Here is a 24,290-nt window from a genome sequence, read left to right on the forward strand (position 1 = left end):
AAATTTCCCCATTTATAGTCTGCTGCCTTCACACCTTGGGTCAGCCTGGAGTGCTCCCTTCTCATGGATACATATAAAAAATTTCACTCATCCATCAAAGTCAAGTTCGTATGCTACTTCCTCCATTAGTTGGTCCTTGATTCCCTCTACGGAAAGATAATCCCCCTTCTGAATTTCCACAGTATTTTCTCGGTCATATTCTATATGCATTATATATGTAAGATAAGACAGTGATTGATAGGCCTGGTACCAAAGGATGTAGGGACACGGGTTATTTTGGTTGGTTTATGAGGCATCTGTTCTCCTGCCTCTGCACCAGCACCTCAGTTGTCCTTTAGGAGCCACATTTTCCCCTGCTCTCGGTCCTTGAGCTTTGGACAGGGCTGACCCCCAACCCACTCATGAGTCAAGGCTAAGTCAGGACTCATCAACCCAGTAGGAACCCAGGCAGGACTTCTGAGGGAAAAGGGCAGAGGGAGCCTTGGCAGGGAGAGTCAGGGCTGGGGAGGAAAAGCTCACTGTCCATGGGGTGTTGAACTGGAAGATGAGATTCTGGGGCCATCAGCAGCCATTTGCCTTCACGAAGGGAACAGTCCCTCAAGAAAGGAGCTAACCAGAGCAAGACTGGTCTGAGAGGGAAATTCCTGATGATGCTGTTTGCACACCTGGATCAAGCCACCCTTGTCCATTTTTAGTTACTTTAGCCAACAAATTCCCTTTTATGCTTGAGCCAGTTTAAATTAGGTTCCTATTACTGGCAGACAAAGATGGTTTAACTAATACAGGAGGCTCAAACAACCTGTTGAGTGAATGAATGAATGAATGCATGCATGAGCAGGTATGACTAAAAGTCTCTCCCCTCCTACTGCAGGAATACTCCTTGTGGAGTCAAATCTCATAGTGTTATTTGGGTGGATTTCTTCAAGGAGTGATCCATTAAAACACAGAGTCATTCATGATTTATAGGTGCCTCCCTGTATGAGGCAGAGAAAGCTTTAGAAGAAGAAGCCAGGCATATTTCTGGCCTCGAGGAGACAGACATGCATTGCTTTCTGTAATGTATTTGTTTGTCCTCTCTCCTCCCACCCGCTCCAGGAAGGCGGCAATGTTGTCCTGTTCATAGCTGTATTGAACATCTTTTCATGTGCTCCTTGGCCATTTGCAGATCTTTGGAGAAATGTCTGTTTTGCTCTTTTGCTCATTTTTATATTGGGTTGTCTTTTTATTGAATTATAAGTGTTCTTTATATACTCTAGATCCAGGTCCCTGATCAGATAGATGATTTGCAAATATTTTATTCCATTCAGTGGATTGTCTTTTCACCTTCTTGATGGTATCATTTGCAGCACAAATATTTTAAATTTTAGCATATTAAAAAAACTGCTTTATTGAGGTATAATTTGTGTACCATAAATTTCACCCATTTGAAATGCTGCATTCAATGATTTTTTTCATACGTGTACAGAGTTGTGCATCACCATAACCATCATCATAATCTAGTGTTAGAACATTTCCATCACTCCCCCCAAAGAACTACTGTGGCCATTTGCTGTCCACTCCTGTTACACAGTCCACCCCAGGCAGCCACTCTGGATGTGCCTGTTTGGGACACGTCCTGTAGATGGAATCCTACAGCATGGAGTCTTTCACTTCTGGCTTCTTTCACTTAGCGTAATGTATTTGAGGTTTATCTGTGTTATAGCATGTGTCAGTAGTTTCTTTCTTTTTAATTGCTGATTAGTATTCCATTGTGTATCTGTTCACTAGCTGATGACATTTGAGTAATTTCTAGTTTGGTGCTATTATGAATAGAGCCGCCCTGATTCAGTGTCACTGGCTTAAACAACAGTTATTTCTCACAGTTCTGGAGGCTGGAAGTCCAAGATCCAGGTGGGGGCCCCTTCAGTTCCTCTTCCTGGCTGGTAGATAGCTGCCTTTTCTCTTCCTTCTCGTGGGGCAGGGAGAGAACTTTGGTTTCCCTCTATTTATGGAGACACTAATCCCATCATGGAGGCCCCACCCTCATGACCTCATCTAAATCCAATTGCCTCCAGAAGGCGCCACCTCCAAATACCATCACATTGGGAGGTAGGATTTCAACATGTGGATCCTGGGGGACACAAGCATTCAGTCCGTACTAGTAATTACTGATATAATTGGATTTACATCTACCTTTTTGATATGTCTCATGTCTGTTTTGTTCCTATTTCTCCTTTCCTGACTCCTTTTGTATTAAGTAGCTACCATTTTCTTTGTTGGTTTTTCAACTGTGTTTGTTATTTTCTTAGTGGTTGTTCTAGGGATGACAATAGGCCTCTTAACTCATCGCAAGGTAAGAGGATATTTGACATTTTATGTGACAGTTTGTTAGCTTGAATTAGTCAATAATTTAATATTTAATAAATATTTCAAATTTACATTCGATTTATATTAACGCAAATTATTAGTTATTAAATTAACTTCATAACTATTTCATAATTATTTCTTTAACATTTAGGCATTTGGTATGTGGTCTCTGTCTGTAACCCCACCCCGGGGTCTGAGAGTGTTGGGGGCAGACGTGCCTTTCTCGTATTTGCATGGGTGTATTTTTTCCCATAGCTATAGTCATAGTACGAATTATATATTATGAATACTCCAAGTATTTATCCTGGTTTTTATTTTATTTGTGTATTTATTTTTACCAGCTTTTTAAACTTAACATTTTGTTATAGGCATTTTTATTTGCCATAAGTCTCTGTGAACTTCTTTTATAAAAGCTGCGTTGGATTTCCTTGACTGGGTGGGGCAAAGTTCAGTTAGCCATTTTCAATTTTAAGCTTGTTTCCTAATGTTGCAGTGGGCATCTTTGTGCACCTCATGCTTTCCCCATCTTAGAATCTTCGGCAAAAATCCCCAGTGGTAAGATTACTCTGTTGAAGAGAAGAAATATTTTTGTAGTTCTCGGTGCCTATCAACATGTGATTTTCCTCAAGAATGGTGGGGTGTAATTGTGATCACACTCATATGTGCTAACTGGGTGCCAACTGAAATGTTTTGTTTTTTTTTTTTTTCCTATTTGATGTTGCCTTTCTTTGGTGATTAGCTAGGCTGGATATTTTTCTGTAAATCTGTTCACTGGTTATAATTTGTTTTATGTAAGTGGCTTCTTCATGCCCCTGCCTATCTATCTATAAGGCTCTTTGTTGGTTTTTAAACTTTCAGTTTATATGAGCTCTTTATGTAATATACCCTCCTCATGACTGTTTAGGAAGGAGGCAGAATATAAATACATAAATACATAAAACCAGATAGTTTTATCTCCCTTATTTGCTTCCAATATTTCTCCCCACTTGTCCCTTTTCAGTCATTTGTTTAATGCAGAAAATTTATACTTTTCTGTAGTCAAACCCGCTAATCGCTCCTTTGTGATTTTTATCAGTGATTTCCAAGTTTAATAAAAGACACTCTCCCTCTAGAGATTTGATGAATGTTTAAGTCTCTCTTTTTCTAGTTTTCCTAGGTTATTAAAAAGTATGGAACTCTTTAATCCCTATAAAATTTCTCTGTGAAGACTCCCTCTAGTCTGAGGAAGGGGATGATTTCAAAGTATAAGTTTCTCAAATTCAGCAGTTTCCTTCCCTGATTTCTTTGCCTGTGATGGTACCTGGAGCTGAGCCTGACCACGTCCTGCAGGCTGTCTGTCCCTCTATCTGTATGGACGGAGGGGATAAACTTGCCTCTTGAGCTACACCCACATCCAAGGGGAAGCACAGGGTAGTGGAAGGACATAACTTGGAACTGAGTTTGGCCCCTGTGTGTGGACTCTCAGCCTCTCATTCTCGCTCTGCAAAATGGGGCCAAGAGTGGCTGACAGACGGGGCTGTTGTGAGGATGATAGGAGAGGAAATACAGAAAGTTCTAGAACACCACTTGGCCTGTCATGGATCTCAGGGCCCTGCCTTTGCACTGACTTGACTCCTGGGTCCCACCTCATGACCAAAGGTGTCCCTGAGCCTCCCTCACCACAGAGTGTGGGCAGGTCTACCAGAGCAGTTAAGAGTATTTACTTTTTTAGGTGAGAAAATTGAGGGTTAGAAAGTTTAAATGGCGTGCTCGCTTTGGCAGCACACAGACTACAGTTGGAACCATACAGAGAAGGTTAGCATGGCCCCTGTGCAAGGAGGACACACACAAATTTGTGAAGTATTCCATATTTTTTTTTAAAAGGCAGTTTAAATGTCTGAGCAGCAGATGCTCTTGATTGCTCTGACACATGGCATCCTCCAGCCCCACTTTGCCTCATCGAGCCTCAGCTCCTCAGCATCCGCAATGTGAAATGGAGCTAATTGTCCTCATCGGTCTCCACTGCTGAGGCGTTATTGAGTGATCAAATGAAAGGCTCTGAAAAAGGCCACGGAAAAATCCAGAGGCAAGGTAGCGTCCCCATGGGCGGCTCAGTCCACTCCTCCCTCAGCCTGGACACAGATGAGGCCTTGTGTTAGGCCTGCGAGGCTCCCTGCCTCCCCGCCCCTGCTCCCCAGGAGAACCACGCAGAGACTCTGTGAAGGCCCCTTGTGTCTGCTGCTCGCTGGGCAAGAGGCCCAGGGCTTGGCGGAATCCCCAGGAGGCAGAGCCTGGAGGTGAGCCGCACTCAGACCCCACTGTGTTCAGTTTGGAGTGGCTTCTGAAGTCTCAGAGAGCCAGGGTGAGGAGGAACATGGGGTCACCCAGGCCTCCCCCATTTTACAGATGTGGAAACTCAGGCTCAGAGGGGCAGCCATTTAGTGGTCATGTCAGAACTTGGGCCGGGGGGATCCTGGCTCCCAAGTCCAGTGCACTTTCCCCTTGGCTCTGCTGCTGCAGTGGCCTCCCTGGGAAGGGTTCCTGTGGCCCTTCTGGAAAATTCTTTGCAATTTGATGACATTTGAACAAAACTGCATGATGTTGGAGGATCAGAGCGCTTTGACAAGCATAGCAAAGCACTAAGAACAAGATGCATCCACAGTTAGGAGGAAGTTTCCCGGGAATAGAATTTTCCAGAAAGGGAAAGAAGTCTTTTGAGTCGGAGCTTGAATTTATTGAAGCAGATGGAAGAATGTGGGGGCAGTGGCTGGAGGCAAGCAAAGGTAGTGCGGACATTTCACACCACCACCCCACCCTGGCATTCTGGCATTTAAAAATAAAGTTGTTTTCTCTTTTAGCACTTTTTTTTTTTTTTTTTTAAACAGAAGCCAGACTGCTCCCATTGAAGTTTGAGAGTCTAAGCAATGGTCCTGAACCCTGGCTGCACATTAGAATCCCCTGGGTGCTTTCAGAATCCCAATGCCCAGATCAAACCCCAAAGCAAGCATACGGGAGTCTTTTGGGGGAGGACCCAGGCCTCAGTAGTTCTTAAAGCTGCTCAGGTAATTCTAATGAGCCATCAGGTTTGCTCAGAGGACCACCAGTCCCTGCATTACTTTGCCATCTGGTTTGTGACTCTAAATACATAAACACGTGGGGCAAATGTGTAATTCTGTTCACCACGCACACTTTTTCCCCCAAAGATTTTATTTATTTGACAGAGAGAGAACACAAGCAGGGGGAGTGGGAGAAGGAGAAGCAGGCTCCCCGCTGAGCGGGAAGCCCGATGCGGGGCTTGATCCCAGGACGCTTGGGATCATGACCTGACCTGAAGGCAGACGTTTAACCGACTGAGCCATATGGTGCCCTCACCATGCACACTTTTTCGGGCCTTCTTCTCAGGAACACCACGGGGAGAAATTTCACTCCTCTTCCCCCCACCCCCAGTTCAATCTTACTTTTGGGGCCCTGCCCCAGGCCTACCTCCTCTAAGAGGCGGTCCCAAATCAGGATTATTCTTCTACTGAGTTATACTGTGCCTCTGATTTAACTAGGAGCCCATGGCCAACATGTGAATCTTCCCTGTGGCTTTACCCAATGTGGGTTGTCATTTCTGTTTTCAGCCATGTGCATATTCTCTGCCCAACCAGATGGTAAACCCTCTGAGGGCAAGACCCCCATCCTTTCCATTCCCAGAGGCCTGGGGATGCCCAGGAGCCTTCAATTAAGACTTGTTGTCCAGGAGCTGAATGAAGTCATTGGATCCACTTGGGTTTTACTCCACACATTTAACTCTGACAATGACTGGGAAATTGGGACAGTATTATTATTACTTTCTATCTCCATTTTATGATGAAAATGAAGCTCAGCTCAAAAGTTTGTGTAAGGTCCCACAGATCAAGGAGGTGGCAATACACCAGGCCTGTCGGGCTTCCTTCACCACCACACAGCTTTCTGCTAACAGTAGACATGTCTCCAGAGCAGGCAGGACCTTGTTGGGGGCCAAGCCAGGAGGCCTGTTTCTCCTTGAGACCCTTCTCTGACTGGGCAGTCAGGGGGGCGGTCTAGGAAGAGCTGTTTGGTCTCCAGCTCCTCAGGTCTGAGGAGGTGGTGAAACAGGGTGGAAGTTTCTGCTGAGAGCTTAAGATGATAGGTATCCGTTCCCAGAGTCACTGGAAACAAACAGCCAATTTTATAAGAAAACATTTCTAAGCTTGTTTTACAAATCTTACAGCCCTTTTTTGGGGTGGAGGGTCAGTTTGTTGAAGAATCTGGGGAAAGGGTTTATTTATTGAATGCCAGTTTCCTCCTCTGTGAGGAAGAGGCGTGGAAGGTGCCTGCCTCTCACATCAAGCCCAAGAGGGGGCTTCGTTGGAGCTTCTCAGGGAGATGAGGATGGGATCCCGGCACTATGCACTATGGGGTGATGGACTGGTGCTTGACTCCCACTTGAGAAACCCAAAGGGCTAGAGATGGCTGGCCCGCTGCCCAGTGAACGAACCCAAGGAGAGTTTGCTGTGCTGAGATCAGCCTGCCATTCCTGAATCTTCTGGGAGAAAGGATGCATGGATGTATCCCACGGAAGAGTAGAAAGGGTCTGTTGTGGGTTGAGTTGTGTCCCAGGACCCAGAAATGATGGCTGGTGACCCTGCATCAGGTACAGAGCCACAGGGAAATGCGGCCTCAGGTGGGCACAGGGGGCAAGGAATGGACTCGGGGGGCTTGCCCTGCCTCTGGGTCTCTGTCCTCTCGCCTAACTGTGGAGCCCGGCAGCGAGGGTGGTTCTGCACCTGGGGAAGCCTTTCTCGATCCCATTGGCCCTCCTGGGGACTCTGTGCACAGCAGTCCCCTCTCTAGCGCTGCATCATAACTGCTTATGGACCATCCCTCTTCCGGGAGAGTGCGTGTGTTTTGTCTGCACAGCTCGGCTCAGCGGGGTACAGTTTTCTGGGTTCACACAACATGGGGCTCAGCAAACTTTTTCTTCAAAGGCCAGATGATGCTTTCAGGTTTGCAGAGCCGCACAGCCCCTGCTGCAGCAATCCAACTCTGCTGTCCTGGTGTGAAAGCAGCCACAGACCCGACATAGACAAGTGGGTGTCCTTGTGTCCAGTAACGCTCTATGTGCAGAAACAGGCCGCTGGCCAGAGGGCTGTGGTTGGCCAGCCCCAGACCTGGGGTTCCTCATGGGCAAAATCACACATGAGCAAAAGTGAAACCTCATGGCAGTCGTATGGGAACACGTGTGTATCTTCAGAACGAGCGTTAAGGCAGAACAGTCTGAACGATGGGGCTGTTAGGAGGGGTGAGCGGACTGGGGCTTGTAAAGTCCTTACTGAGCCATCGATGGGTCCATGGTCAATAGATGGTAGTGATCGTGATGAGCTGTGGTAGAGGCTGTTGTTGGGATCGCAATGGATTCTGCATGTCACGTACTTAGAACAGGGCTTGAAACTTAGTTTTGAGTAAGATTTGATGAAAATGGTAGCAGCCTAAGGCATACTTTTAATTTTTACTTTATTATTTTTTTAAGATTTCATTTATTTGTCAGAGAGCGAGCACAAGCAGGGGGAGCAGCAGACAGAGGGAGAAGCAGACTCCCCACTGAGCAGGGAACCTGATGCGGGACTTGATCCCAGGACCCTGGGATCATGGCCTGAGCCGAAGGCAGACGCTTAACTGACTGAGCCACCCAGGCGCCCCTAAGGCATACTTTAAAAAAATTATGGTAGGGGCGCCTGGGTGGCTCAGTCGTTAAGCGTCTGCCTTCGGCTCAGGGCATGATCCCAGGGTCCTGGGATTGGGCCCCACATCGGGCTCCTTGCTCGGTGGGAAGCCTGCTTCTCCCTCTCCCACTCTCCCTGCTTGTGTTCCCTCTCTCTCTGTGTCTCTCTCTGTCAAATAAATAAATAAATTATTTAAAAAAATTATGGTAAAACACACATAAAATAAAATTTACAATTTTAATCATTTTCAAGTGTACAATCCAGCAGCATTTAATACATCCACAATGTGTGCAGCCATCCACATTGTCTAGTGCTGGAACATTTTCATCACCCCGGAAGGAAGCCCCACGCACGCTGAGCAGCCATTCCCCATTCCTCTCTCCTCCAGGCTCTGGAAGACATACATTGTTCTTTTTTTCTTTTTTCCTTCACGTCTTCACAGCCCTGAGACCCAGCTGTGCTTACAGCCAAGGGTCTTAGGATCACTGCTTCTCAGATGACAGTCCCACATTGGTGTCACTGGGTGTGAGCATAAACTCGGCCGTAGCTCTTTGGTAAGAGTTTTGTGCGTTCTTGGGCATTTTATCTGTTGAGTTTAACTGCCATCCAAACTGCCTTCAAGGATGCTAGGATTCAACAGAGAAATGAAAAAGTTGTTGAGTAGGAAGAAAGATACGAAACAGAGCAGCAGGGCATAAATTTGATATTAATGAAGCAAATGTTCATCAGAGGAATAACCACAGTCTGCGCTCCCTCCAAAGCAACAACGATGTGCTTTATGGGAGAGGAAAGGAAGCTCTCAATGGTTAAAGCTGGGCTATATTTTATTACTGAGATCTGTCTAGAAGATGGATTGTCACATAGGAAGCAAGGCAACTGGAGCCCGGAGAAATTGTGAAAACCCTTAGGGTAGATAATAAACAATTTCAAAGTAATGAGAGGTTGGTGTGACTGGTTCATGTGTCACATGGGACTATTATTAAGACATCATGTCTCAGTTTCATGGCAGTATTATTTTTCTTGATGGTACATAAAAAACAGTGTATCTTACAATTGATGGCATCTTAAAATGACGATACAGTATTATTACCATCACGTTGTATGGTTATTTCCATTTGCTTGTTTCCCCCACTAGATTGTCAGTGTTTGGAAGGCAAGTTTATCTTACTGCTGAATCCTCAAGGCCTTGCCCAGTGTCTAGCATGTAGCAGGAACCAACAAATGGTGTGGAATGAACAAAACTCATTTGGGAGCTGTAGTTCAAATTAATTAATTAGTATTAGCACCCAGCTTTAAGGTTGCTGTGAAAACTAAGTGAAAACCAGCTTAAAAAATCCTGACTTGTCCTGTGCTTGGCACAAAGTAAGTACTCCATAAGCACTTACTTGATGGGGGTTTTGGTACCAGGAAGGACTGTGTTTGGCGAAGGTGGTATGACATCCCAAACAGCAGTGGCCTAAACAGGATGGAAACTGATTACTGCCTCAGATAAGCAAAGTGTGGAAGTTAAGGGCCCAGGGATGGTGGGCGCAGCAACAGGACCATCAGGTTCTCAAGTTACTTTGGTCATGACGCAGTGCCATCCTTACACATGGTATCCACCTTTAAGGTCTAAAATGGCTGCTCGAGCTCCAGACATCGTGTTCACATTCCAGCTGGCAGGAAGTAGGAAAGGAGGTCAGAAAAATGAATATGAATACTTCCCCAGAGTCATAAATGCCACTCCGCTTATACTCCGTCGGCTAGAACTTGGCTACGTCTAACCACATAGGGCCCGGGCAGCCACGTACCCCACTAAAATTCAGGGGTTCCATTCCTGAGGAAGAAGGGGAGAATGAATGTTGAGGGACAAATAGCAGGCTCTGCCACAGCTGTGAAGCTCCGTGGTGTTGCTTCTGCATGCAACACAGTAAGTAGGCTTGTTCTCTGCTGGTGCTGGAAGGCTTTCCAGTGGCAGAAGGGCATGAGCCGGGCTGCGAACGACAAGCAGGATTTAAAGGAGCAGAGAGGAGGGGTAAGGGCATTTCTAGCAGGAAAATGGCCACGCAAGAGCTCAAAGGCAAGAAGGCACAAGGTGTCCCTGGGGGTTAGTAGGGCATCCTTGGCCAAGCAGGGGCCGTGTGTCAGGAGACAGCTAGCCGGTTCACAGCCCCGGAGCAGGGGGCCAGTGCTGTGCTGAGCGTAATAAGCCCCAGAGCCTTGGTGTCCTTTGTAAAACAGACACAGAGACCATCCTGTTGTGAGGATTCAATGAAATGCGGTAGGAGGAAGCCCTTTGTAAACTGTAAGCGCCTGTACCCTTTAGATGATCAAAATCAATAGCCAGTGGGGCACCTGGGTGGCTCAGCCAGTTAAGCGTCTGCCTTTGGCTCAGGTCATGATCCCGGGGTCCTGGGATCGAGCCCCGCATCAGACTCCTTGCACAGCAGGGAGCCTCGTTCTCCCTCTGCCTGCCCCTCCCCCTGCTTGTGCTTGCTCTCTGACAAATAAATAAATCTTAAAACCCAAACCAACAGCCACTGTCATGATGACATAGGTTCAGCCTTGGAATGCAGGAGGAATTTGCACCCACACCCCCTCCCCGGGCAGCTCCCTACTCGCAGTGCCCCTGTGCAGGTGTGAGACGTGAGTGGGGAGTGGAGGGCATGCAGGCAGCCAGGTGGACAGGAGCCTTTAGTGGGGCAGAGAGGGGCACAGAGAGGCTCCTGGACCGTTAAGACAGTGCGCAGGAGAACGCAGGGAGAGTCGGCCTGGACTGTCCTCGTGCCTGTTGCCCTACTCTCCCCCCTCAAGGAGCCCAGTGGATCAGGGTCCTGTGTTAGCCAGGGGTCCAGTCTGGGTCCCCCGGCCCCACGCAGGCTCCTGGGTTGGGGGCCAGCACTCAGGCGGGCCAGCCGTGGGGGCAGGTAGCCTCCTTTCCATCCCTGTGGGAGCCCCTGTGGCAGAAGCCAGAGGCCACCAAAGCTGAAGGTGAGGGTGGAGAGTGCTGCGGGGGGCCGGCCTTGGTCCAGCTTGGGCCTGGAGGTCTGAGCAGGCCGCTGCCTCTCCACAGACGGGCCACCCGGGATGGAAGAGCGGCTTCGTCAGCTAGGGCTGCCGTTACAGAGTCCCCTAGACTGGGCGGCTTGAACAACAGACGCTGATCCCTCAGAGCTCTGGAGGTGGGGAAGTCTAAGATGTAGGTGCTGGCTGATTCGTTCTTGGTGAGAGTCTCCTCCTGGCTTTCCGGTGGCCACCTTCTTGCTGTGTCCTCACATGGCAAAGAGAGAGAGCTCTCGTCTCTCCCTCTTCCGACAAGAACGCTAATCCTATTATGCGGGGCCCACCTTCATGACCTCAATAACTGAACCCAATAACTTCCCAAAGGCCCCACCTCCAAATCCTGTTGCATGGGGGGTTAGAGCCTCAGTGTAAGAAGGAATACAAACCTATGTGAAGGAACACAAACACTGAATCCACAATAAACACCTAACCGCTGTTGGAAAACTGCCCTGGGCCCTGTGGGGTCCTGCTCTGCCCCCACGCTTGGCCGTGCCTCCGGGGCACGCATCCCGGCTGCCCGTGTTTCTGTCTGGCCTGATGGAAGAGTCAGGTGGGAGCTCGGGAGCTGCTTCTGCCTGCTGACGTGCAGGGAGGGCACAGGTGTCCTGGACGCAGGGGGGCCACAGCAGGGAGGTGGGCAGGCCTGCAGCCACATTCCGAGGCCACCAGGGTTTCATTATGTTGATGAAAACCAAACTCTGCCTTTTCTTTCTTTCCTTTTTTTTTTTCCTTCATGAGATTTCTGCAAAGTAGGTTACAGAGCCCGTAGTGATGAGTGCAGAGGGCAGGACTGGAGGGGAAAGAGAGTTGGCGAACCGCCAGGGAGAAGCACCAACCAGGTCAGAGACACGGAGGGGAGAGACGGGGAGGGGACGATGTGAAGACACGGAGATGGGGACCTGCAAAGAAAGACGCAGGACGAGAGGGAGCCAGAGCGAGAGAGAAGTCAGAGGACGAAGTGGCCAAGGTCCTGAGAGATGCATGGGAAACGGGGTGTGTTAGAAGATAACAGGGGAGCCGAGTGACAGGGGGGCTGATCGGATGGGTCCAGTGCGGCCAGGCCTGTAGGCTGGGGGTGGGGATGGTGACCTCTAGGGGACCTCTTAGTCCCAGGGCCCACTGGACAGCAGCAGGCTGTGGAGGTGCTGGGAGGGAGAGGAAATCAAACTCCAGCGCTGAAGGGGGAGGTGGAGAGAGAAAGAACATCACACATTCGGGTCATTAGCTGCGAGTTGTCTTCCCTTCCAGAGAGTGTGGTCTTCCCGAACCAGATGGTTGTGAATCATGCCCATCCCCAAAGCACAGCCAGACCTTTCCCTGACAGCAAATCCCAGCAAGCTAGGGCCCCGTCTGACCCTGGCAGGAAGTGGGGAGGCAGCTTTCCTAGAAAAGAATTCCGTGGACCTCTCCCGGCACCCATGGGGGAGCTCCAGACCCTAGGAGTTTGGTTCAAGACCCAAGACCAGGCTCCGCCAGAGTGGCCAGCAGGGCAGGGAACAGACAGCCTGTGTGTGTGTGTGTGTGTGTGCGTGTGTGTGCATGTGTGTGAGAGTGTGTGCTGGGTACGAGGAGCTGGCTGTCAGGAATCTGAGACCAGGGCAGGAAAACCCACCTAGGGACAGGGTGTGGCAGGAGGGAAGGAAACAGGGCACGCTCAGGCCTGGGGGGCAGCAGAAGGGCAGGACCTGCCTTGTTCCCTCTGCCCAGGGCTCCCCACAGTGTCCAGACAAAGGCCCTTGGCAGGGGCTCTGAGTTGTCATGAGGAACAATGTAGAAGCAATTGGCAGCACTTCCCCCAGAAAGAATCCCTTAAGAAGGGTGAAACAGCAGGGTCGTTCTTCAAAAACAGGGCGCTGAGAGAGACTCGAACTGCAAAAGGCATTCTAGACTGGCTGGTCCCCCGCCTCAGGACACGGAAGGGGGCAGGAACTTGCCCAAGGCCACACAGCCAGACCATCGTGTTTGCATGTCTGCTTGTCATTAAAGTATAGTTGACGTGCAAGGTTATATTAACTTCGGGTGTACAACATCGTGACTACTCATGGTCACCATGCAATATTACATTATTGTTGACTACATTCCCTATGTTGTACTTTTCATCCCATGACTTATTTATTTTATAACTGGAAGTTTGTCTTTTTTTAAAGCAGGCTGCATGCCCAACGTGGGGCTTGAACTCAGGACTCTGAGATCAAAAGTCGCATGCTCTACCAACTGAGCCAGCCAGGCACCCCTGCAAGTTTGTACTTCTTAATCCCCTTCACCTATTCCGTACCCCCATCCTCTTGGGCAACCACCAGTTTTGTTCTCTGTATTTATGAGTCTGTTTCTGGTTCTTTTGTTTGTTTGTTTTGTTTTTTGGATTCCACATATAAGTGAGATCATATGGTATCTGTCTTTCTCTCTCTGACTTACTTTACTTAGCATAATACCCTCTAGGTCCAACCATATTGTCATGAATGGCAAAATTTCATTTTTTAATGGCTAGCATTTGATTGTATACATATACCATGTTTTTTTTTTTTTTTTTTTTGAGAGAGAGATTGAGAGAGAGAAGGTGGAGAGGGGCAGAGGGAGACAGAGAGAATCTTAAGCAGACTCCACGCCCAGCATGGAGCCCAACTCGGGGCTCCATCTCACAACCCTAAGATCATGACCTGAGCCGAAACCAAGAGTCAGGTGCTTAATCAACTGAGCCCCCCAGGAGCCTCTATACCATATTTTCTTTAGCCATCTTTTGATGTTCTGTTCACAACTCTTCCAGTGTCCTGCGTCTAACTTGCCTGCATCATTCGGGTCTTACCTCGGTGAGGCTAACAACAGCCCTGCTTTGTAGGTAGGATTATTCCCATTTTACCAGTAGGGAAACTGAGGTCCTGTGGGTGAGTTGCCACAAGGCCGGTCCCAGGCTAGAACTGAGAGGGGCCTGGGCTCCCAGCTCAGGGCTGTCATCCTCTGCTGTGACAAGGCAGCTCATCTTCCACAAGGGCGGGAGAGTGGCCTGCACCACACTGACCATTAGGCCACCTTCCCCACCTTCCCACCCAAGCAAGCGCATCCTGTTTTGGCAAAGAAGGTGGTCCCCCGAGTGGAGCTCTCATTCTGTGGCCCTGACTAGACTGGTCCATCCCTGTCTAAGGGATTGGTTTGTTTGGTGAAGTCTTCTCTTCCTGGGGCCACTCTTTTAAATCGATGCCCCCTTCCTCGTCCTCAGTTGCTCAGTGTGGGTGTATGTGTCAGCCACTGTGCTGGGTCGGAGGCTTTGGGGCAGCGACAGCACCGTGACACATGGTTTGATGTGGGATGGGAATATTTTAAATCTGAGTTATCCTTCAGAGCTGGAAACATGTGGTTTCCAGAAGTCCGAGGGCACCGGTTCCCTGGAGGGGGAAGGGAAGTGAGGAGAAAGTGTCCAAAGGGTAGGGGGGTGTGGGGGGAACCAGACTGACCTCGCACAACTCCAGCCTTCCAAGTGTGGGCCTGGGAAGGAGGCTGTCTGCAGACAAGCGTGGGTCGGTCCCTCTAGACCCTGGAAGCAGCCCCACCCCCACCCCCTTGGGAACCCTGCTCCCAGCACGTTTCCTGCAGCATCAGCAGCATGTTTCTGTGTTTTCTCAGTCTCCCTGGTGCACCACTCCTTCCACCTCACCAGAGTGAGTCTGTGTGCCAAATGCTTCCCCTCTGTCACATTTTCCTGGTCCCCCATGCCCCAGGCAGGGGGAGGCTGGGGACACAGGACAGCAGGGCTCCAAACTCATCAACCAATGTGCCCGTTTGGGTTTGGTGCAGCGGATGCAGGTCGCCTCCTGCCCGCGACCAGCTGGGCCAGGCTGGGGCCAGGGAGCCACACCTGGCCCCGCTCGAGGGGGAGGCCCCCCCCCCAGCGGAGTGGCCTGTGGGGTGGGGTAGGGAGCCGCCAGAGGAGGAGAGAGGCAGCATGGACGGCTGCCCTCGCCTGTGATGCAGCCTCTTTAGTTTGCTTGGAAGAGACAGATGGAGATGCCCTCAGTCTGGAGGCGTGGGAAGGCGGGAGGGACTCTGCTTCCAACAGCTCCGGGACTGGGCTGGACAGCCACCTTTCCAGGAAGCCTCCGTGAGACTCAGCAGCCTTTAGGACCCTCTTCCCCCAAAGCTATGTGATTGGCCCGCTAGCCACCATCCTGTATCGAGTCCCGGGATTGGGTCCCCGGATTGGGGGAATCTCTGGGCGAGCCATCAGAGGCCAGCCTCCCTCCCACCAGCCTGGGCTGCGGGTCCAATCCCTGGTCCAGTCTGTGCAGCAGGTTGAGAAAGGGGCTTTGCTGAACTTCGTGCGGAAGGAACTATTTGTGGCCATTATCCTCCAGGGGCCTCTAGGAGAGGCAGGCACCTAGAGCTGCCTGGAGGGACCCCCCCTCCCCCCCGTCATTAGTTCCTTCATTTACTCCTGAGAGTGCCTACTCGGTGCCAGGCTGGGGATATAGACTCCCCACCCACATGGCGCTTTTATTTTTTTTAAAGATTTTTATTTATTTGAGAGAGACAGCATGAGCAGGGAGGAAGGGCAGAGGCAGAAGCAGGCTCCCCGCTGAGCAGGGAGCCCCATGTGGGACTCGATCCCAGGATCCTGGGATCATGACCTGAGCCGAAGGCAGACGCTTAATGACTGAACCACCCAGGCACTTCCACATGGTGCTTTTGGAGGCAGGTGGGGAAGCACAGAAGCAAGCCATGATCACGGTCAAATGTGACGCATACACTGATAGGGGAGGTTAGGGTGTCTGGGACCCTCACTTAGATTTGGGGGTCAAGGAAGCTCTTCATGGAACATGGACACCTAAGATGATGCCTGAAGATGTTAAAGTGAGTGGCGGGGGTGGGGGGTGGGGTTAGGGATGAGCTTTCCAGGTTGAGGGGACAGTGGGGGCAAAGGTGGGAGGAATGATCGTATTTTCCAGAAGCGACTCCCAGAGCAGGGGGTGGAGGAGGAGGGGGCTGTAGAGATAAGCAGAGGCCACTCACAAAGGACCTTGCATGTCTTAAGTTTTTATACCTTTCTTGAATCTTCAGCCAGAATTTTTCTCAGCCTCCAACTCTAGCAGGAAACCCAGTGGGAAATAAAGACTTCCTGCCCTCCCAGAGAAGGAAAACCCCAGTAACTTCTGCCTAGCCCCAGAATGGCAAAAGTTGACTCATGCTTAGGGTAGCATAGATGATGGGAGTTTTTGCTTTTAAAAACAGTGCTTATTGCTTTTCTATTTATGAAGGCAATGCGTGCTCAATGTAGAAAAGTATAAAGATCACATATAATCCCTTCATAGGAGATCATCAACGTTTTGCATTTTTCCTTCCAGCCTTTTTTTTAAACATGAATTTTTTTGGTTACATAGTTGAGGTAGAACTAAATATAAATTTCCTTATCTGCTTCGTACCCTTGATAAAACAGAAGTATGTTCCCTTGTTAAAAAATGCTTCATCTGTAAGGGCTGCATCAGATGGTGTCTCTCCCGTTTCTCAGCGGACCCCAGGCCTCAGCATCTTTGAGAAAAGTGGTGCCCGAGCCAGCCGAGCATCACTAGCACCTGGGGTCCCTGGGGACCAGCCACGCTTTGCACATCAGAATCCAGCACGTGAGGCTGGAGAATCTGCGTGTTTAGCAAGCCCTCCAGGTGCCCCGCGGCCATGCAGGCGTAGCGTGTAAACCTTCTGGGCTACAGAGCTCCTAGGAACTCACCGAGTTGAGATGTCTCATTTTAAATCAGACACAATTATGTCTACCTTGTGGAATTGTCAGGAAAAAAACATATTACTCTGGGAGCTCGGGCTCTGGCAGATAGATGGTAGGTGCTCAAAAATACAGTAACTGCTGTTAACGCTGTTGCCCAGTAGACAGACACTCTGTGTCTACACCCGCTGGAGGTGCATGGCCACAGGTGATCTGGGAAGGCCTGGGGGTGGCGGAGGTGGGGAGGATTCTAAACACCTGGTGCGGGGCCATCAGGACCCCGCCTCCCATCCAGGCCAGGAGGAGGTGAGGCTACAGGAAAGAAACAAGGGCAGCTATCCTTTATGGGGTGTCTGCTCCACGGGCAGTGTGGCTGTCGCCTGTGCAGTCACTGGTTGCTGAGGAGAGAAGCCCAGAGATGGAGAATAAACACACATTTTTATGTCAATTTGATGTTGCTACAATATCCAAGTGCGCGATCATCTGTTCTAGTAATTCCTTTTTGCTGTACATTACAAAAGCATTGGTCTGTGGCCGACTGAATGTTTACAAAATTGGTCTGGTCTCGAGACCGATATATGGTATCCTCTTTATTCCTCAAACAGCCTCTGCAGGGTCTTGAATTAGGGGGTCCTTTCTCCTCCCTTTGTCTCCTGCAGCGAGCTAAACGCGTCCCCGCGTTTGCCAGCTAAGCTTCAGCTGTTCCCGATCTCCTGACCCACCCCAGCCACGAGGCAGGGCCAAGACTCCTGAAGAAGACCCCAGAATCTGGGGGTTCCCCAGTTTCCTCAGGAGATGGGGGCATTCCCTTAGGACGGGCTGACACGGGGTTGCCATGTTCCCGGGGTGTCACAGGAAGGAAATTGCCCAGATAAGCATCTGCCCTTCATTTGCCATCATGGGAGCTTTCCTTCCAGTCCACGCCAGTCCCACTGCTGTAGCCACTGTCCTGAGCTTGCCTTCAACTAATTGCCAGGCCCCTGCTGCATGCTGAGATGGGGACTTTGCTCTGGGGATACCAAATGAAGATATTTTTGGTAAGCACTTACTCTGATTAACTCATTTAATTTTCACGACAACCACATGGGAGAGGTCCTATTTTTACCTTCATTACACAGGAGAATCTCAAGTAGGTTAAGGGACGGGCTTAAAAATCACACAGCTAATAAGTGGCAGGTTTGGGGGTTGCTTCAAGGCTGCCCTATTCTTGGCCCTGGGCTCTTCAGTTTGATGCCGTGGACCTGCCCTGGGGAGGGGTGCTTGCTGTCTAGTGGGGTCTGTGAGACCCCTGGAGAATCCTGGAAGAGTCAAACAGTCCTGACTTACGGCCAAGGGAGGGAGGGATGGTGGGTGGAGGCCATGGGGGACTTTGGCGAGGGAAACAGCCATTCTTAAGGCCCTGCTCCTCAGCTCCCTTGTGCTCCCCTGGGAGCATACTCATATCCTGTGTCCTTGCCCCCTCCCTCCCCAGACATGATCTCACTCCTTCTCACCCCTGGAGGCCCCAGAAAAGAGACTATTGTTTCCTCCCACACACGAGAACTTGGAGACCCGCAAGTCCCCTCTCCCCTTTAGGGCAGCCTCGGTTCCCTGCAATGCAGGGATGGGCGGCTCTTGGTACCCCCATGCTCCTCAGCCCCTCCCCAATTTCTCCCATAAGCTCTTTGCCTTCAAGCTGTATCTTTTGTACTTTCTTGCCTGTGAGAAGGATATGCAGGAGGAATCCCAGAGGGAAGAGCCCTGCCGGGAGTCTTTCTGCCTTCCCTCCCTGGTATCTTCAGCTCTGTGGAGAGGCGAGGGGCAGAGTGGGACCACAGCAGCTGGCATCAGGAGGTCCAAGCTAGTGTCTGGCTGCCTTAATCTCCCAGCAGCCAGTCACTTCAACTCTCAGCATCCTCATCCTAGAAAATCAGGGTGCTTGGGAAGATTAAATGGGAAATCGCTGTGGGAGCTCGCTGCCAGCGCTTTGGCTTCCCCTCCAGCTCTCGGCTTACTCGCTCTTGCCCACCCTTCAAAGCTTGCCTCCAGCCCACCACCTCCAGGAAGACCTCCCTAAGTACGCCAGTCTGGCCCGAGTCTTTGGCCTGAAGGGGTCATCATCCATACTTGGTGATCTACTGCGTGTTCCCGCAGCTCTAGAGAGACACGTGAACAGCAGGACCACGTGTTGGAGTCAGCCATGCTGCCCCACCCCCCGACTCCGGCCCAGAGCCAGACCCAGAGCAAGCTCAGGCGTGCTCTACTGCAGAACTTGTGTCTTAGGACTTCTCATCTTCCGACTGTTTTTACCGGGGTGGCCAGATTTGAGGGTTCACTTAACAACCCCGTGTGGTCGGGGGGGGCGGTTCTGGGGAGAGATTTTTGTTATCCTCCCTATCCTGGTATAAGGGCAGTGAGGCCAAAAAAGCGCAAGAGCCAGCCGAGGTCACAGGATTGGGTAGTTGATTGCAGAGTCAGGGTTCAAACCCGAGTTCTGATGCTTCCTATACCCCCTAGGCGCCACAGTTGCTCGGGGCCTGAATCAAGCCAAACCAGGCACCAGAAGTGTGTGCATTTGCGGCTCATATGACCTCTGGAGTGGGCTTTTGCTTTTTCTTTGCTTCCCCCCATTCCCACCCCCCGACATTCCTCCCAGAGGTCGACCCTCAGCCCCCCAGGGAGCCAGCCCAGGCCGGGGCAAGGCCTAGAGCGGGAGGAGCCCTAGACCGGGCCCCCCAACACCGCACGCGGATCTTTGCTCTCGGCTGCACCAACAGTCCGGGTTCTGAGGAGCCCCGGAGGCTGGGAGAGGGTTTTAAATAGCCAGTGCCAAGCCCATTTGTGAGGCCTGGTTTAAATTAGTTGTCAGTGTCTGATTGAATCAGGTTTAATTGTTGGTTGGTGCTGAAGTGATGAACGAGGTGTGGCTTTAAATAGGAACGTGTGTTTCAGCCTCGACCCGGGCAGGAACTGCGAGCGCAGATCTGCTCTCCTCCTATTCAGCTCGGTGGACTGAGCTGGGCTGGCCTGGGCTGCTTCCCCTGTTCGCCAGGGGGTTATTATTCCAGCAGAGAAATCCAAAAAGAGCCTGATGGGGGCTCTGGGACACTAAGTCTTGATGATTCGATCAAACAACCCATCAGTCACTTTCCTCACGGCCCTTTGACTGGGCCTGCTTATTTCCATCTGTGCCTTGCAGCTGTCCCCAGACCTGTCTTCCCAGAGTCGCAGAGGGAGAGGGGGGCTCTTGCGTGGGAGCCGGGAGCCTGCATTCAGGCGTCCCTCTGCCCTTCTGAGCTCTCGGAGCCTGCTTCCTCATCTGTAACCTAAGATGAAGCTTGCCCCAGCCACCTCCTTCTAGGAGTTGCTGTGGGATCAAGGGGCTCCTGTGGAGAAGGAGCCCTGAAAACTGTCATCTGTGCTGGTACTGCTGGGGAATCCGAGCCCCTGCCCCCCGTCTGGCCCTGGGCTGCCAAGCTGGGGGGGGGGGCGGTTCAGATGCGGATATGTAGGGGGGGAGAGGGAACCTCAGTTTGCCCCTGTGGCCCAAGGGCTCTTCCCACCCACAGGGCACCACCGACTCTGTGCCTTGGTGTCTTTCTCACGGTTGCTGGGCCTTTCCAGTTCTTTGGGCCAACATAGGAGTCCCCACCCACCCCCCCCTCCTTGCCTGGGGCTGGCCTGGCATCCTCACCTGGCTGGACCTTTCACCCTAAGCCTCCCCTAATTTCCACCTGGAGCCGAGTGTAGCAGTTACAAGAGAGGGCAAGAGAAGCCTCACAGGGCCAGGGTCTCGGCTGCCGGGGTCCTTGGGAGAGCACCCATACCAGACCCACAGCCACGCCAGTCCGAGGGCAAGAATAGGGATGATCGAGGGTCATCTGGGGCTATCTTCCCATCTCTGAAGAACAGGTATGGCCCAGGGTGGAGATGTGGATTTCCTCCCTTTGCCTGGAGTCAGACTGAGGATTTCTGGGGCCTGTGGGAGAAAGTAACAGGGAAGCAGTTTCTAACTCAACCTGGGAAAGCCTAGAGACGAGGCTTTCACAGGGAACACCAGCGGAGCTCAGACAACGCCTGGATGAAACTTCTATTGAGAGTGCTGTGGAAGGGACGCCTCCCAGGCTGGGACAGGCCCAGCGACGCCAGAGCTGGAAGGCCACAACCTGCTTCCCCAGCTTGACCCAACTGCCTCATGGCCCCCTGAGCCTCAGGCCCTGGGTTTGTGAAAGAGGGAAGTGAGGCCTTCCTTAGAGAGGGTGGTGTGAGGATTTGGAAATAGACGCCAACAGATGGGAAAGCCCTCCTTGCTTGGCCCCGGGCTGGCTGGCAGGTACCACAGCACCTGGTCCTTGGATTGACATCCTTTTCTGGAGGCGGACTCTGGAGGGGGTTGGGGAGAAACCCAGGACCTCGTTTCCTTCCCCGAGCTACATGTGACGGCTGTAACTGTGCCGGGGATGTGCTGGGAGGCCAGCAGGCACTGACAGGGCCTGGGCCACATTCCCTAGGTCCTCTTCCCACAGAGGCGCCCAGGGGGGTGGACTCGGGCCCTCTTGGCGGTGCCAAAATAAACTTGCCATGTTTCCAGCAACACAAGAGGCCTCAGCAAAGCAGCTTTTGCCAAACCCTATAAGGAAGCCAGGGAAGGGAGGGGAGCCTGGAATGAGAGATGCCCCTTCCCCCACCCACCTCCCTAGCTTTCTCTTGACTTCCAGAAAACTCCATGCAGGCAAGCCCTAAAGCAAATACCAGTGGGCACTGTGGGAATCTGGGCATTTAGGGGAAAAAGAAGGGACTGGAACTCCCATTTGTTGAATGTTTGCCAAGTGCTACTTACTTTGCTTATAAAGATAGTCATGTTCATGGGCTGGGGGGACACACAGAGCTGGGTTCAAATTCTGACGCTGTCGTTTTGCTAAACTGTGGTTCGGGCAAGGAAATAGCTTCTCTGGGCTTGTCTCTTCCTAGGTAAAATGGAGCTCATGACACTACACTTCAGAGTGTCGTGCTGAAGATTCACTTTTAGTTAGCACCATGCGTGGCACATAAAATACACTTAATATGTTAGTTGTCATTACTATTAGATAGTTGCTATTAGTAATTATAATAGCATTATTATTAATAATATTATTTTCAAACTTCATGACAATGCCGAGAGGTAAGTGCTGTATGTAACTATTCCAAGTATGGGAACTGAGGCTTAAGAGGGATTGAGGCCCTCTTTCAGGGCCTGACAGATAATGAGTGGCGAGCTCAGGAGTCAAGCTTGAGTCTGCCTGGTTCCAAGGCCCGCATTTGTCACGCCTGCATCTGAGATGGGGGCCGACTGGATTTCCTGATACAGGTTACTCTGAGGCTTGGACGCTGGAAAGGAACAAGACCAAAGCCTGCCAGGCATCACTGTCATGGCCTAACTGCTCCCTGGACCTCATAGGCTCGGCCACCATTCAGCCAGGCCTGGCTGACCACCAAAGCCCCAGGGTTGCCCTTGCCAGACTGCAGGGCTCCTCTGTCCTTAGAGTGTCCATCCAAAGCGAGTGTCTGCACAGTTGGAGCCCAGGCCGCACAGCCGGCTTCCCATTCCTGCACGGACAGCTTGTTGGAGCTGAGCCAAAGCAGCCTGGGATTTTAATTTTGGCTCTGTTGCTCACTAGCTGGGTGACGTTGGGCTTGTTCCTTGCTTCCTCTGAGCTTCGGTTTTCTCATCTGCAATGATAGCGCAACGGTACCAGGCTCTGGGTCCCTATGAGAATTACACGAGCCAATGAACATGACAGGGAGTGTCTGGAAGGTGTTTAACCCCCCGCCCCCCAGCCTCCTGCCTTTCCCTGTGTCTTGAGACAGGTGCTCCCTGGGACTGTGGGGCCCCAGGCCAGGACCTATTTTTCCTACTTAGATATGGACTCTCCGCATGTCATCCTTAATGAAAAACGAATAACTCATGTGTTCATTTCATTAAATGCTGCCCCCACAAAAGTGTGGGCTTGTGCAATTCTCTAAAGACTGTCAACTGGAAGATATCTCAGAATTCCTCATAAATCAAAAGGTTTCATTTTGCTGCCAAGACAGTCAATTTTCTCTGCCTTGAGTCAGGCCGAGGGGCGGTGCTGGGCTGGGATCCGAGTCAAGAGACCTGCCTGCTGGTCCGGACTCTGCCGATGATCAACGCAGGACGGGAGCAAATCGCTTCTTGTCTCTGAAGCCTCAGTTTCCACCTCTGAAAAATGGGTGGTATGTGTGTTGGAGCAGCCTGCTGGAGGGTCTTCTATCTCCTCCTCCAGTTCTAAAATGTTGGGAACTTGATCTTTTCCTTCTCCCTCTGCTTCCCTCTACCCTCCCAGACTCCACCTCTCCAGCCCCCTTCCTGCCCTGCCCCCCTCGCCCCGTCCTGTCTACCTCTCCTGTCAATCAGACCGGATCAGCCCAGAGCAGGCACTGGAGGAAAAACGTCTAATGCATTCCTGGTAGACGACAATTTTCTAATGCCCTTATTGCAAAAGCAGCCCTTCTTTGGGGTGAAAAGAAGGGCAGCCAAAATCTGTGTTCATTTCTATTATGGGGTCCAGAAGGGGGGGGCGTTCACTCTTGGAGCTAAGGGTGGATACATTTAGAAGTAAGAGATGGCCCCTGCTCTGGTTTTGGGAAGGGGTCCTGGGCCAGCCCCGGTGGGCTTTGTGGTTGCCTGGTGGAGCAGGTTCCAGGCCACACAGAGGGGTCCACGGCCTGCAGGGGAGTGGGGTGGAGAGTACACAGGGCAAAAGGGCCCCGAGGGAATTCAGCCTCCTAAGAACTGCAGTCTGAGCTGTCTCTTGGGGAGGAGAGGGGAGAATAGCGAACGTGTTTGGGTTTCTTCGCCACTGGGTCCATCTGACTGACAGAGGGAGATAGAAACAGAGGACTAGAAAGGTTGCCCAGTGAAGGGGCTGGGAGGGAGAGGAAAGCCGGAGAGAGGGGGAGGGGACAACAGAGAAGCAAAGAAGGGAAAGAGGAAGAGAGAAGGGAAGGAGGGAGCAAAGCAGGCAGGCAGGAAGGAAAAAGGGAGGAAAGCGAGCGAGAAGGGAAAATGCCCCCCCAGCCGTGTCACTGGAGTGCTCACCCTCTAAGACTGAGGGGCGGGGCAGGCACGAGGAGGAAACAGCCCCTTGGGGGGGGGCAGCTTTCCCACCATCCATCCGCCTACTGGGGCCCCGCTCTGCCCATCCCTCAGGGCCTCACCAGCAAAGGCCAGTTCTGAGCTTCCTCATTGCTCCTCCCTGCGAGTCCTATTTACCCCAAACACAAAGTGAGTAATTGCCCCCGAGCCCTGCAAGGAAGTAGAAGGCCCTGTGTGGCTGGCAAGTCCTAGCAGCAGAATTAGATGGGCACATAAATGAGGATTCAAAATCCAGAACGAACTGTCCCACTCGCTAAATCACTAAATAGACTTTCGTCTGTTTTTACCATACTAGCACATTTGCGCGTATAAACCCACTCTATTCCCCGTGTTTGGCTTTAAAAATCTCTCCCCCCTT

At 51.2% G+C, this 24,290-nt stretch overlaps 1 protein-coding gene, 2 non-coding genes and 1 pseudogene across 3 annotated transcripts in view; 2 read left to right on the top strand and 2 right to left on the bottom strand.

The window, feature by feature from the left end:
* Positions 1–24,290, top strand: part of LOC113937120 — a 31,400-nt pseudogene that overhangs the window by 4,640 nt on the left and 2,470 nt on the right.
* On the top strand, positions 4,092–4,200 carry LOC113938766. The gene has a single exon (XR_003524973.1). It is a non-coding gene; the product is annotated as a U6 spliceosomal RNA (small nuclear RNA).
* Positions 8,306–24,290, bottom strand: part of SOCS5 (suppressor of cytokine signaling 5) — a 112,145-nt gene continuing 96,160 nt past the window's right edge. Inside the window, exon 2 of the transcript XR_003524501.1 lies at positions 8,306–8,677. The gene's annotated coding sequence lies outside the window, so the exon portion shown is untranslated. The remainder of the gene's footprint in view (positions 8,678–24,290) is intronic.
* On the bottom strand, positions 13,250–13,322 carry TRNAK-UUU. The gene has a single exon. It is a non-coding gene; the product is annotated as a tRNA-Lys (tRNA).

The sequence above is a fragment of the Zalophus californianus genome, chromosome 8 (genome assembly GCF_009762305.2).
Source record: "Zalophus californianus isolate mZalCal1 chromosome 8, mZalCal1.pri.v2, whole genome shotgun sequence".
Lineage (NCBI taxonomy): Eukaryota > Metazoa > Chordata > Mammalia > Carnivora > Otariidae > Zalophus > Zalophus californianus.